General features: G+C 43.0%; 1 protein-coding gene across 3 annotated transcripts in view; it reads left to right on the top strand.

The window, feature by feature from the left end:
• Positions 1-1,273: 1,273 nt before the first annotated feature.
• Positions 1,274-14,700, top strand: part of LOC116391703 (leucine-rich repeat transmembrane protein FLRT1-like) — a 29,188-nt gene continuing 15,761 nt past the window's right edge. For 2 of the 3 annotated variants that reach the window (XM_031862501.1, XM_031862503.1), the window contains exon 1: positions 1,274-2,029. The gene's annotated coding sequence lies outside the window, so the exon portion shown is untranslated. The remainder of the gene's footprint in view (positions 2,030-14,700) is intronic. The other variant, XM_031862505.1, reaches the window with a different exon arrangement.

Genomic DNA, 14,700 nt, shown 5'->3' with positions numbered 1-14,700 from the left:
TGTGATACAATACAACAATATCACAATCAGTGCCCATAAGAGCATAAACCCCTGTAGAGATGAACGAACACCCCTAACAAAGACCGATTATACATAAGAAATACTGGATTGGATTAAATCACATTGTCCAGGTGTTCATGTTATTGTGTCCATCCTCATTTACATTAAAATGTCAAATGGTCTATATACAGCAAAGTTGATCAGTGGAGACTGACCAATACGTCAGATATTAGCTTATTGCAGATACATTGTATTATTGAATATATTTAGAAACAGTGACAGGTTTGTAAAACTGCAAAATGTCACATATCATGGTCGCAATTCTCAGGAAAACTATTTGAGGGATCAAAAGTATTTGTGATATTTGTTCATGTATAAAAGTGAATATCGAGATATTGATACTTTCTCCAATTTTAATACCGATATCAGTACGGAGTTCAAAAATTCAGTATGTGCATGTAGGCTCGAGCTTCTACTGTAAAACTACCTCAATGAGATTGGGACTGTGAGTCTGACTGTCACTTGAATTGAATCAGACTAAATAATGGGAAATGATCTCTGGAAGAGCGCCAGAGGGTGCTGGTGGTGCAGCTGCACCCGGAACCAGGGCCCCAGGGGGCCCCTACGCGAGCCCTAGGTGCTCTGTGTGCTGATGAGCTGTGCACATAAAAGTGTGTACATATGTGTGTTTGGACGGAGAAGAGGTGTCCCGTGTCCAACGCCCATGTGAAAGCTATATTTAATATTGCTTTGTATGCAGCACCAAAGGGCCAAGCAGCGGTAACTCGTTTGTGAGAGAACTGCCCTGCAGGTAATAAATGCAAATTAATTGTGAGGTGTACCCCTTAGGCAAATAAAAATCATTGGTCACAAAGTCGGAATTAAAACAGTTGAACCGGTGTGTCATTAGCTGGGAATAGACTCTGGAGGAACCGTGTCTTTGACTTTCCAGCTCGGTTACAGCAAGATGTCAGTGCCTTTGTGTATTAAGTAAAACTCAAACTGACATATAGAACCAAACTCCCTTTTCTACTTTACTGCCAAGTGTGAGAAACCTCTCTCCGTCTCTCTCTCAAGGACTAAAATCCACTCATTTTCCATCTAAAAGGCCCCCAAACTGGATGCATGTAGGCGGCCCCAGAGCACCACATGCTACAGTCAATTTAGGTGTGTAGTGTGTGTAGTGTGTGTGTGCGCACCTGTCAGTCTAATGCTTGGTGAGTTGTCGGTAATTGCTGGACCATGGCGACCTGCTGAACCCCTGTAACGGAGCTCAGAGAGCCATTGTAAAGAGTATAGTACCACCACACACATATGCACGCACACACACGCACACATTGACAGACAACACCGCGCGCAGGCTCGGCGCGAGACGGAAAAGAGGAGGAGGAAGATAGAACGTGCACTGGAGGCGACACCTGTCAAAGCTTTATTAAACGCAGTTGGTTTATCTAAAAAAAAAAGAAAGAAAAAAGACCGAGGCGCCCGGAAGACTTGCGGGTTAATCCGATGTGGAAATAAAGATTAGTCGCACCTTTTGCCGCTATTCTGCGCTCAGTCAGAGACACGCAGCAGAGAGATAGAGAGAGAGAGAGAGTAGTATGTGATGTTGCGTTAACGTTATGACAAGTCGTTTTAGAGTTGAAGAAGCGAAGTTGACGAAGGTTAGAGGGGAGCGAACTGACAGCGAGAACCGGGAGGTTCTTTATCAGAGGTTAGTCTCTCTCTCTCCCTCTCTCTCTCTCTCTGTGTCACACACACACACTCGGCTCCAAACACATTCACCCACAGCAGAGTGAACCGACAGGGTGGGAGATAACTAGCGCACATCGCGGAGCTTCGGGTGCGGGCAGAGCCGAGCATCCTTTTTCCCCCCCCGGTCCCTCCTCCGCCCGGCTGCTTATCACTGCTGCTGCTGACCGGGACTTAACGGACGCGCGTGAACGTCTATTAAGTTGAGAGGATGATTTGACAAGGATGACTTGAAGGGAAGCGAGCGGGAGAGAGAGGCAGAAAATGGATAACAAAGGTATGATCTGTGTCGGGGTTGATGACTGTGCGTTCGCAGAGGGGAAAAACAAAGGTGAACGGTTCTTGCAGGTTAGGCTGAGGGACGAGAAACATATTGATATTGATCCTGGTGGTGGCATGTTGGTGCTAACAGGCTTTTTTTTTTTTTACTGTTGAAAAATGTGTGCTTGTACTTTATGACTGCGTGCTCATTTATGCAGCTACCTGCTGGACCAAAAAATAAAAAAAGTCAGGTTTTAAACAGCAGGGCTTCAGAGAGTAACAGGCAGAGATGGAGATTAAAGTGAGAGATTACACTTTGTAAAGAGATAGAGTTCCCACTTGCATATTTGCTCTCATCTCTCCCGTCGTTTTTTCCTCCTCCCTCCGTGCATCCCCTCATATGAGCAGTGTGGGTTTCATAAATGCTTGGGGTCTTTTTTATTGTATGCGTGTCAGATGGGTCAAGATTGTCTCTCTATGTCTCTTCTTACATGACAATATCTGCCCCCCCTCACCATAAGGGCCTGCTTCATGTTGTGCAGGAGACACCATACACACTAATCAAAATGTTGCGTCATATAACTCATTCATACAAAACTGCCCAACATCTCTCACTGGATGTCAACACAAACATACATCTGTGCGCACACGCACACACACACACACACACACACACACACACACACACACACGCGCGCACACGAGGATTAGCTGTCATACAGGGCCATATTGAGACAGCGGATTAGAATGGGATTCTCGGGGCCAAAGCAGCACAGAACATGGGATTAAAGAAGAAAGGCAGCGACGGATGGATTGATGGATGGAGTGATGAACAAGGGAAAGGAGCGTGAGAGGCGACGAGACCAAAAAGGGGGACATGAAAGAGAGAGAAAAAAAAGTGAGAGAACATGAGATTAAAGTGTAACGTCCTGGAGAGGGAGAGAAAAAGAGAATCCAGGGCATGTCATGCAGTTAGAGGGAGCTGCACATTGGCAGAATGTGGAGGGAATAAAGAAGAGACAGCAGCAGACACTCTTTCTCTATCGCCTCCCTTTTGATCTCCTCTTATTCAGCCATACGACAGCAGGAGAAGAGCGCTGCTTATATAACGCTCCATTTGAAACGCACAATAAACCAGGCAGGGGCTGGGGGAAAAAAACACAATAGGCATCTGACAGATTGTTAAATTGCCCAACAAAATTAGACAAAATAAAACCTGCAGACATCCGTAGCGTCTCGGAGTCTGAATGGCGGTATCTTTTTTAATTTTGTGAAATCTGTTACAGGCATCACTCTTCTTAACAAGAGGCCCTGCTTTCGCTTGAGAGGCGAGCTTGGCTGTGTAAAAAGCCTCAGCACCACCTGTGTGAAGCTCAGCTGACTGAGCTTCTGTTGTGTTCTTCACAGCGTACAGTTGTGTGAAAAAGTGTTTGCCCCCTTCCTGATTTCTTATTTTTTTGCATGTTTGTCACACTTAAATGTTTCAGATCATCAAACAAATTTAAATATTAGACAAAGATAACAGAAGTAAACACAAAATGCAGTTTTTAAATGAAGGTTTTTATTATTAAGGGGAAAAAAAATCCAAACCTACATGGCCCTGTGTGAAAAAGTGATTCCCCCCCCCCTGTTAAAACATAAATTAACTGTGGTTTATCACATCTTTGGAAAGCTGAGTTCAATTTCTCTAGCCACACCCAGGCCTGATTACTGCCACACCTGTTCTCAATCAAGAAAACACTTAAATAGGACCTGCCTGACAAAGTGAGGTAGACCAAAAGATCCTCAAAAGCAAGACATCATGCTGCGATCCAAAGAAATTCAGGAACAAATGAGAAACAAAGTAATTGAGATCTATCAGTCTGGAAAAGGTTACAAAGCCATTTCTAAAGCTTTGGGACTCCAGCGAACCACAGTGAGAGCCATTATCCACAAATGGCGAAAACACGGAACAGTGGTGAACCTTCCCAGGAGTGGCCGGCCGACCAAAATTACCCCAAGAGCGCAGCGACGACTCATCCAAGAGGTCACAAAAGACCCCAGAACAACATCCAAAGAACTGCAGGCCTCACTTGCCTCAATTAAGGTCAGTGTTCATGACTCCACCATAAGAAAGAGACTGGGCAAAAATGGCCTGCATGGCAGAGTTCCAAGACGAAAACCACTGCTGAGCAAAAAGAACATAAAGGCTCGTCTCAGTTTTGCCAGAAAACATCTTGATGATCCCCAAGACTTTTGGGAAAATACTCTGTGGACTGACGAGACAAAAGTTGAACTTTTTGGAAGGTGTATGTCCCATTACATCTGGCGTAAAAGTAACACGGCATTTCAGAAAAGGAACATCATACCAACAGTAAAATATGGTGGTGGTAGTGTGATGGTCTGGGGCTGTTTTGCTGCTTCAGGACCTGGAAGACTTGCTGTGGTAAATGGAACTATGAAAACAAAATGAAGACTTTGGAGTGGCCTAGTCAAAGTCCCGACCTGAATCCGATTGAGATGCTGTGGCATGACCTTAAAAAGGCGGTTCATGCTCGAAAACCCTCCAATGTGGCTGAATTACAACAATTCTGCAAAGATGAGTGGGCCAAAATTCCTCTACAGCGCTGTAAAAGACTCATTGCCAGTTACCGCAAACGCTTGATTGCAGTTGTTGCTGCTAAGGGTGGCCCAACCAGTTATTAGGTTTCGGGGTCAATCACTTTTTCACACAGGGCCATGTAGGTTTGGATTTTTTTTCCCCCTTAATAATAAAAACCTTCATTTAAAAACTGCACTCAGTTTTTCTTCAGGAGTGAGGACATTTTTTTCCCTGGTGGCAGTTTGTTCAGTTTACTAGCGAGTGATTGCGTGTAGTGGAGAGCAGTGTTCAAGGCCCCGGGTCAGTGCCCTGTGGCAGAACAGCAGGTGTCAAGAGGAAGAGATGACTCTCGCTCTGCTTCATGTATCCAAGCAGTACGTCTGCTGTCCAGAGGCTGTTTGACCTACTTATCTGTTGTGTCTAACTGAATGACATCTGACTCCGTTCATCTATTAATTCATTATTTTACATCATCTTTACAACCTCAACCCCGTCGCTTACATCTATAAGAAATCAGGGATCGATTTACATGCGTTTCAAAGACTGTCCTCGGCTTTGTTTTCATGCCTACAGTCATGAAATTCAGCATTAATGTTTCACTGCAAAATGTAAATAATTCAGCAGTTTCAAACAAGGTCTGGACTGTTACTAAGCACATCAATGCTTGTGAACTTTGGCACCCTGTTAACATTTGCCGTTATTAATGATTCAATATTGGAATTGGTACTTATCCAAATAAATGTACGATGGTAATAAATGGAGGATGTCGTTGCTGCTCTTGACTGACTTTCGGCCTTTTCATGACTTTTATTTTAAAGAAATCCACCGATCAGTCGGTGGATTACATAAACAAACAAATGTAAACGTATTATACTGAACGTATAAATGTATACGTGCAGTATAAAGAGCCCAATTATTAACTAGAATACACAGTTTAGAAGTATATCTAAAAGGTAGGCTCAAAAATCTTCACATACAAGTAGAACAAACCAAAAGAACAGAGGTAAGAGGTGAGTGCCTGATGTATAAATATGGGTCTCCAAATATACCTGCGCATTAATGTTGCCAGGCACCCCACCCTGTTCAAGCCTGTGTGTGGGAAACACTGCCGTTGTAGCCAGATTTAGAGTATTACCCGCCCCCGAAACAATGATTTCATAACCGTGTCCTGAACAGCTTTATGGAGACTCAGACTGAGACAGCACAGGAGGACTTGCTGAGGACTACAGCACATTTTCTCATCATTAACAAACACAGCTCATTTAAATATAAACAGTCAAACTGACCGTATGTAGTCAGTCAACAACACCAATCTCATCTTGATCGTTACATTGCAGTTTAGACTAATCTTATTTTTCAGATTCACGGTTTCTGTCATGGCAAAAACAACATGTTTGGAGATAACATTTGCACCGTCACAGATTATAAGAAAAACCGATGAGAAAATGCAACTTTAACTCTTATACAACACACAACAAAATCATGTCACGTAAAGGGTGGGGTCAGCAGGCTGAGGCAAATACTATGAGCTTATGTGTCGTGGATTTCAGCCGTCCTCATGTCTCTGATCTAGTCGTTTCCCTACATGGTAAGCTATATACTGTACAAAAGAAAAAAAGACTTTTCTTTACAGTGAAAATGTAAAGAACAGAAAATCTTAAAGGATAACGAGCAGCCATACTAAATGGAATCAGCCTCATTTACACCCAACATGTGATCTGTATCTATACATTACTATAAGGGCCTTTGTTCATTCTTGTTACCTCGGTTCTGCAAGTGTTGTCATCCGATCTCATTATGCAAATTTGTGAGGTGGGTCTGATGAACAAAACCCAGCACACGTAAAGCTAGCTTTGGCTTAATCTTGCAGGGTGATTTTCTTTTTCCCCTTTTTACCGGCTATAATCAATATTTCTATTATAAAAATGTATCAAAGACAATGTGATTGGGTTCACTCGTACAAACCTACAGAGAATTATCACCTAAATCTGCAGCTCCCCTCCCCTTTACAGAGCTTCATAGTGACTTTCATCTCCATGTTTAGTGGTCATACAGTCAGCTCACATCCTCAGAGCACACCAGAAACAAACAATAAAATGTATATACTTAATTCATTATGCAAAGAAATTGCTTTCTAAACTTAAACAAGAATATAAGATAAGTGAATAGATAATTTGCTTTAAGAGTAAATTCAACTTTTCTCCTCTTTGTTTTTAAAGCTAACCAATCTAAAGAGTTTAAGATGAGAAGACTCACATTTCAAAATTGATTCCATGTAGCTTTTGTTATTGCCTTAGTTTATGACTTATGCAATCTATTGTAGGAGGCAGTATGGCTCTGAAACAAACTGTGCTTTTATATAATTGAGGTTACGCCTTGTTTTGGCTAAGACTGTATCAATAATAAAAATACAATCCCGAGAAAACCTGAAATGAATAAATCCCACAGTAGATGCCAGATACGGAGAGAGAGATGCATTACACAAGCGAAGGTTTCAACAATTTAGGAGGCTCTCTGACACAAAGCCACGGACACACAAACACAATGCTTTTACATTAGGCTGTGTTATATTGCATTATGGCTTTATGTCCGTGTGTGTGTGTGTGTGGGTCCATTTGTTGGAGCAGAGGGATAGTGTGTGAGGTCAGAGAGAGGAGCCAAGTTCAGAGATGAGTTTTCATTTGAGGAAGGATGACTTCAGAGCGGCTGCACTGGTCCCTGACCTATAACTTCATACTGGTTAAATAGTGCAAGTTAAAATAAACGAGTTATGTTTGATTCATTAAAACTTTTTCACTGATGCAAAAATAAACTCGATAAAGAATACAATTTTCACCTCCAGACAGCAGATACAGTTAGCACTTGTTTGCGCACTCGTGAAAACCACAACTGATCTGTTGTCATTAAGCTTTTGTACCGCAGGTTAACGGAAAATAATTGAAATGTATCACTCGGTATCGCTGACAGCTGAGATTTCTGCCAAATTGGGGCTGTTACTGTGGAGAACGTGTCAGAAATAGATGTAGAACAAACTAGTTGGTAGAAACAATAAAGCCAGTGATGAAAGGAAAGCAGAGACCAAAGCAGACGAGGAGTTCATTTGATGCAAAGAGTGATTTCTTTTTGATCTCTCACGGATCAAAAGGATGAGAAAGCTAATGGAGAGGGACATGTATAAAAGTATTTATGAATAAATGATGCACCTATGGCCAAGGGTTACTGATTATTTTGGGAATAAAGAGCCATTCATCATGTCATTTCTGAACATGTTATTTTTATGTTGTGTCACAATTGTGTCTTTTACTTCAGTGTATATTTGTCGTAAACAAATGACAGATTTCATGTTCCCCTCAACAGTAGGACTTCAGGATTTGTTAATAACTATTTGAATGAGAACCAGAATAATAAGAAAAACAAATGGCCAACACTTTTTGCACCCTCTCTCACATTAGCCCAACATGCAGAACATTTGTAACGGCATCAGTGTGCTGCGAGCTCCAGATTGTCGACATCTTCTGATTTTGTATCAGTTGCACCACAGTCGAGTGTGTGTTGCCTGCAGCAAAAACAAAAAAGTACTGCAATGACATGTGGTGCGTGTAATTCATTTGGAACTTGTATTTTTTTTTAAAAGCTCAATTTGAGATTTTGGGACTTGCACCAACTGTGTGAACTGTTTTCCTGACTCTTAATGACAAACAGTGGGCGTTGAAATATAATGTTTCTGTCTCGTATGTAGGATATGTAGGATAGTGTCACATTTCTACCCTTTACATGTTTGTTGGTATATGTTGCAAAGCTCTTCTTTGTTGGACACTTTGACACGCTGATGCATGTTGACTGGGTATTTTAGGGCTTTTCTGAGATCAGCTGGCTTTTTGTTATTGCCTGTGCTTCTTGGTGAATGCCTGCTCAAATGTCTTTACAGCCAGTTAACCACTGTTGCAAGAAAACTGAAAAAAACAACAAAAACTAGTTTTGAACATCCACAACAACTTTAGACCAAATATCACAGAAAATCAGTATAATAACGCAACTGTTCTTCATATCGACAACCTGGAGAACACTAAATGTCAAATCCCAACCTACTATGGTGATAAGCAAACACTGCCACGGCATCCGAAATGATCAGAGAGCGATGTACACAAGCCAATTACCAAGCCGTGTTCACAGAGTGCTACACCCGCTGCAAAGAATGTCAAGATGGTGCTCGATTGTGAGGGCGACAGGCAGGAATATGTTTGACCCGACGTATTGAATTCCAATAGATCTCTCAGGTATGCAGGGACCGCACTTGACTCCGTGCATGAATAAGCTTTGATAATTACCCCGTAGCCTTTCTGGAGTGTACTCATTGTCTCTTTATAATGAGGAACAAAAGTAAACACAACCTCTGACTGACTGGCTGGCAGGAGATGCATTGGTTTTAGTTCACTCACTTCTCTCAGCAACAGCACCTTTCGCACAGAAGTTTGTCTTTCTTTTTCAAAAAGTTTAGCTCCTGTGGAACCTTTTTTTGTAAGCGAGATAATGATGAAATGGAGAGTGACGGGAAATAATAGCGGGAGAGAGAGAGAGCGAGAGAGAGAGAGATGAAGTGTTGGTGGGTGAGAGGTAACAAAGCCTGTCAGCTGGATTCAAACCTTCAGTCCCGCACCTTAGCTTTCCACCAGGAGGCCACACGTACTTCACATCTTATTGGATTTTAAATGACTTGTTTCGTCTGTCATCAGAAACACACACGCACACATACACAGGACTCCAGGGATTCTGCTCCAAAGGCATAAGTGCCAAGTTCAACCTAGCGAGAGTTATTGTGACCTATCTAAGAGTGCCTTCTGGTGGACTGCTTTTTTGTGCGCGCGAGCGAGCGAGCAAGAGAGAGAGAGAGAGTCCGGCCTGTAAATTGCCTGTCGGAAGATACTTCCTGTGCATACCTCATTCTGAGCGAGACACTGAGTGAGAGAAAGAAATGGAGAGAGAGAGAGCGCGAATGCTTTGAATCGGGAAAAAGACCCTCAATCTTATTTAATGGGATTATTTATCCACATACTGTCATGAGACGATGTGTATGCATGCTGGGTCGTGTGTGAAAATGTGTGTTTTGCCGAGAGATGGGGTATATCATAGTATCTCCTGGCACATAATATTGCAGGCAGATGGGTGTGTATTTTTATTTTTTTTTTGTGCAGATAAATTGAATGTATTCCTCCTGTGCCGATAGAGAGCCGTGTTAGCCCGATACATCAGGCCGATTTTAAAGCTGTTTATGTTTCATTTAGACATTAGCCGGGTCACATGGTACGCTGCTGATGTGATACAGGCTACTTTTTAACCGCAGCTACTCAATATGTTTTTATGAATATCACTCCTTTTATCGCAGATGGCTAAGCAGAGAAACCGTCGCAGCATGGTGTGGGAGGATTTTACTCACAGTTTCAGGGGTGTCAGTCTGTAAAACCTGCCTCGCCTTGCCTTAAGGAGCTGCCAACCCACCTAAAAGCTTTCATCTGGGAGGGTTCCACTGGCTTTTTAGTGTCCCACGGTGTAATTACCGTTGCAGAAGGCTCTTCAGTGCTGCCAAGATTAACATGCTGGCAGGAACAGTGAATCGCTTTAAATCCGAGTTTGTGTTTGCTGTTAAAAGTAAAAGATAGGAATCTTTTGGTCACTAAACCTGCATAACTCTCTAGCTGGAGGTGAAGTGAGATGGTGAAGGGGCTTCACGCTCACAGCACTGTGAATATGTTGTCAGCACCGAAGGCCGCAGCCCTCACGAGAGCCCCCAGAGAGATAATAGTGTATTTACCGCTTACGCATAACAATCTCTGTGCTGTCTCTGTAGCCCACAGTGTGAGGTCTGACTGTTTTAATTATTAACTGCTGTGTTCAGAATGAAGCCGCCAGCATTTTCATTATTCACACCATATTTATGCAAAACACCTTCACTCTGTGTCTGTGTGTGTGTGTGTGTCCATCCATGTCTACCACTTCTTCTTTTTTTATTATTTTCTCATGACTACCTCTTCTTCACCCCCTCTCCTCCATTCTTTCATCCATCCCCATCCCTCCTCCTCATCAGCTCTCTCTTCCTCTCTCCAGCAGCGCTCTCTCTCAAAGTCTCGTTTACTCCCTCCTCTGCTGTTCATTCCCTCTTTGGAAACCGGCTTCCTCCAGGGCAAAAACTCTACAGCTCACTTTGTCTCCCTGTCCGCCTCCATCTATGCTCCCCTCCTTCCATCTTTCTTCTTTATCCGCTCTCTCCTTCACTCCTTTTCAGTCCTTTTTCATCTCCTCTCTCCCTCTGACAATAGGTTTCAGGATCCATCTATTGAAAATTCCCATTTGCACAGCGTACCTCTCAGTGGCTTGCTCTCATCTTATCACCGTTGGAGTTTTGTCCGGGCTTTGGTGTTCAGAAGAAGTAGAGGAGAGGTGGCGGGAAAGAAAGAAAACACAGCAAGGAACATTGCCACCACACACTGACACTGACAGGAGGTACCAGAGGTGTACATGACATTAACATTAGAAACTTTGAGATACAGTTAATAAGTTGCATTGCTCGCCAACGTACTAATAACCTAATCCCAACACAGAATCAACTTTTGATGTATCAAAAGTCAGATAGTTAGATGGGAAACTCGTCGAGTCAGCACATTAAGCGACAGAAACAGTCTGAAATGTAAAGAGCTGTGGTGGATGAATGAGGTAACAAGATGGCAGTGGTGCTGTTACCTATAAAGTTCGACACAAAACACAGGCTTACCGTTGATGCACACTGTTAACAGTATTTAAAATAGTTTGAAATATGTTCCAACAAAGAGGGGAAATAATATGAAAATCGCCTGAAGCATCACATGAAGTGACATGAGGTATTTTAATTGATGAGCATAATTGTTAGACTGACAGGGTTGAATATTTGTTTTTTACAATTTATATATTTCGCATAGATTTTATGTTTGCTGCTCGCACAATTCTTGATCATCTTGCAGATACATTTTAAAAGTATTCTAAAGCTAAACAGAAACACTGACTCACTCATCTTGTGATAAACATTAACATCAACTAAAATGAAAAATAAAATAATATGAAATATGAAATAATAGCATTAAAGTCATAATTATTAGAGAGAGAATCTGAGACAAAGACAGACAGAAGAAAGAAAAAGACAGCGAGAAGAACGGCCAGCAAATAGAGGACGACACCAAAAACAGGGTGGTGGAAATACAATCTAAATGGAAAAATGAAAATAGCAAACAGGAGGAGAAGGTGTTGAAGGAGCATGGTAAAAAAAACAAAAAAAAACATGCCAGAAACCCTCTAAATAATCTCAGAGGCCACTTAACACCTTCCAGCAGCCAGAAGTAGTCAGCCTACTGGGTAAGCAAATTCAGAGATAATTGACCTCAACACTATTCTGAGTGAGAGGAGAGAGATGGAGGGAAGCAGAGAGAGAGACAGCAGCAGAGACTGTGCCAGTGTGAACCACCACAGAGAGTAAGTGGGAGGTAGTGTTGTCACAGTGCATAATCGTGTCGCTATCGTTATCACTGGCTAGAGGAACAAAGAACAGAGAGCTGGTGTGTTTGCATGCGTGTGTTAGCGAGAAGGAGTGAAAGTTCACGGGTCAAAAGAGCAACAAAGTGTGTGTGAGAGAGAGAGTGTGTGAGAGAGCATGTAAGAGAGACTGTGAGGGTGTTTATTGCTGCAAGTGTGCAAAAGGTGTGGAGAACTTTGCGTGTGTGTGTGTGTGTGTGTGTGTGTGTGTGAGACAGAGGTTTCCATTATAAGGGAACAGCTGCTGACGGAGGCTGGCGGTGCTCAAATCACCCCGGCACAGATCTGCCTCATGAAGCTGATGATACCAAAACGTTATTGACTGTGTTAAACACGTTTGTCTTGACATTTATCAGCACTCTGGCTTTTTTTTTTTTTTCCTCTCCGTGTGTGTGACAACAAAATCATATTTTTTTCAGAGCACTGCCTCACATTTTCCGCAGACATACTTTAAAGGATTTCGGCGCTTAGCTTTAAATGGCAAAAACAAGGAACATTTCACTGTGGATTACATTTTACAACCACAGTAAAACCTAAAAATACTGTTTTGTCACATCAGATGGATCAAAATGGGATAAAAGTGATAAGAACATTAGTACATCACTGCCAGTTATAAGCTACTGTACCGCAGTGTTAAAGGAGTGCACTTACATTTCTCTAAATATATTTGTTCCATTTCTGACTGAGTCTGAGGGGGATTAATGCTCAACTTACTAGAAGGCTGTTGTAAGGCTTGTTGTGCACATGTTTTTTTTGGGGGAGGCGATATTATTTTCTGCTCCAAATCTGGATGATGCACTAAGCGGTTCCAGTTTAGTTGGCGCAAGTGTCCACGTTTCGTCCAATCGGATTATCAGGGACAGCCACCTTTGCTTTGCATACAGCCATCGGTGGACTTCCATTACCAGCCAGGGGAGGTGTTTGCTGAGCTGGGAGCAGGAATGGGTTAGAAATGCTCACAATGTCCATAGTTTAATGGAAAAAGTTAGCAATATTATATATTCAACTTATTGTCAAAAAATTCCACAAAAACACAAAAGTTCGGGGCTAAGAGCCACGGACAGGTTAGAAATAGAAACACATTGTTGGTTTTGGTCTTTTCTTTAGAATGTGTCCAGAAAAATATAGAAAAGCAGCATTGGCCTTTTAACCGTTTGCCCACTGTAGCTAATTGATGAAGGGCCCGATTAGAAGTTGGCGGCGAAAATAAAGCCAACACACACCGGGGGTGTGTTACAGCCGAGTGCCTCCCTTCAGATCTTTGCCGATTATCCCCGTCTGTCTTCTCCCTCATCTCTCTCCTTCTCTGCCCCTCCCTCTCATGCTAAATGGAAGCTGTGTGTCTCTGTGTTAGAAAGCCAGTCACATCCCGCTCGCTCTTCTTTGTAGCCCCGCTTCGCATCTCTCCCTCTCTCTTTCACATTTTCCCACCTCTACCTTTTTCTCCGTCTATCCTTGGCACTCTCTCTCTCTCCGTCTTTTTCCTCTCCCGGACTGCTCCCTCCAGCCTTCGCTCCGTCCCCACGCTGACACACTCGACTAAGTCTGCCGGAGTCACGGCCTTCAGAGCCTGACAAGAATTCAGTGCCTGCGTCTGTGTGTGTGTGTCTTCAAGCATAGATGAAATATGAGCTGTTAAATATGAATGCAGGGTTATGTTCCGATGCCGTGTAGTCACGTCACTCATGCATGGAGGAGTAAAAAAAAAGTGCACACACACACACACACACACACACACACATACATACACACACACACACACACACACACACACACACACACACACCAGTGTGTATGGCAAGTAACTGCAGAGCTGCTGTGGTATTATTCTGCTTCACATTTGCTATCCATTTGTCTGCGATACTTGCCACACACACACACACACACACACACACACACACACACACACACACACGCACGCACACAGACAGGCCCTGGATTTAGGCTTCACTGACTTTAAACCTTGCTCAGGCTGACAGTAATTTCTGCCTCCAAATTACATTCCAATGGCTTCATAAATCTGCTGCCTCCTCCTCTGCCTCCCCCCCCCACCGTCTTCCTGCCTCTCTCCATCTTCCCCTTCTCTGTTGTCCCCCCCTCTCCTTCCTCGCTCCCTTTTACTCCAGCCTCACTTCATTTTTCCTGTAAACCTCCACCCTGCTACTTCCCTCTCCGCCTCTATTTCACCATCTCTCTTCCTCCCTTCCTCTCCTTCTCCTTCCCCCCCATCGCTTGTTTCCTCGTCCCCCCCCCCCCCCCCCACACTCCTCTCTGGCGCTCGCTCAGTAAATGAGAAACAGGGAGGCAGAGATGGGGAAGTTACGTGTGCGGGGTAGTTAAACAGTCCAACACACACACACACACAAATCCATACAGATACATACGCACACCTACATAAACAGTTTCACACACACACACACAGTCACAGATGTGCTCGCAAACACACAAGAAATATGTAAATACACACATACATGAGCACACATCCAAAGTCAAACATCATAAACAGCACATTACGCTTTGATTGAAAGACAAGCATTTGTGCTGCCATA

This window comes from Anarrhichthys ocellatus, unplaced genomic scaffold, assembly GCF_004355925.1.
Source record: "Anarrhichthys ocellatus isolate YVR2014 unplaced genomic scaffold, GSC_Weel_1.0 scaffold27, whole genome shotgun sequence".
NCBI classification, from domain to species: domain Eukaryota; kingdom Metazoa; phylum Chordata; class Actinopteri; order Perciformes; family Anarhichadidae; genus Anarrhichthys; species Anarrhichthys ocellatus.
This window is presented reverse-complemented; position numbering and strand designations above follow the sequence as displayed.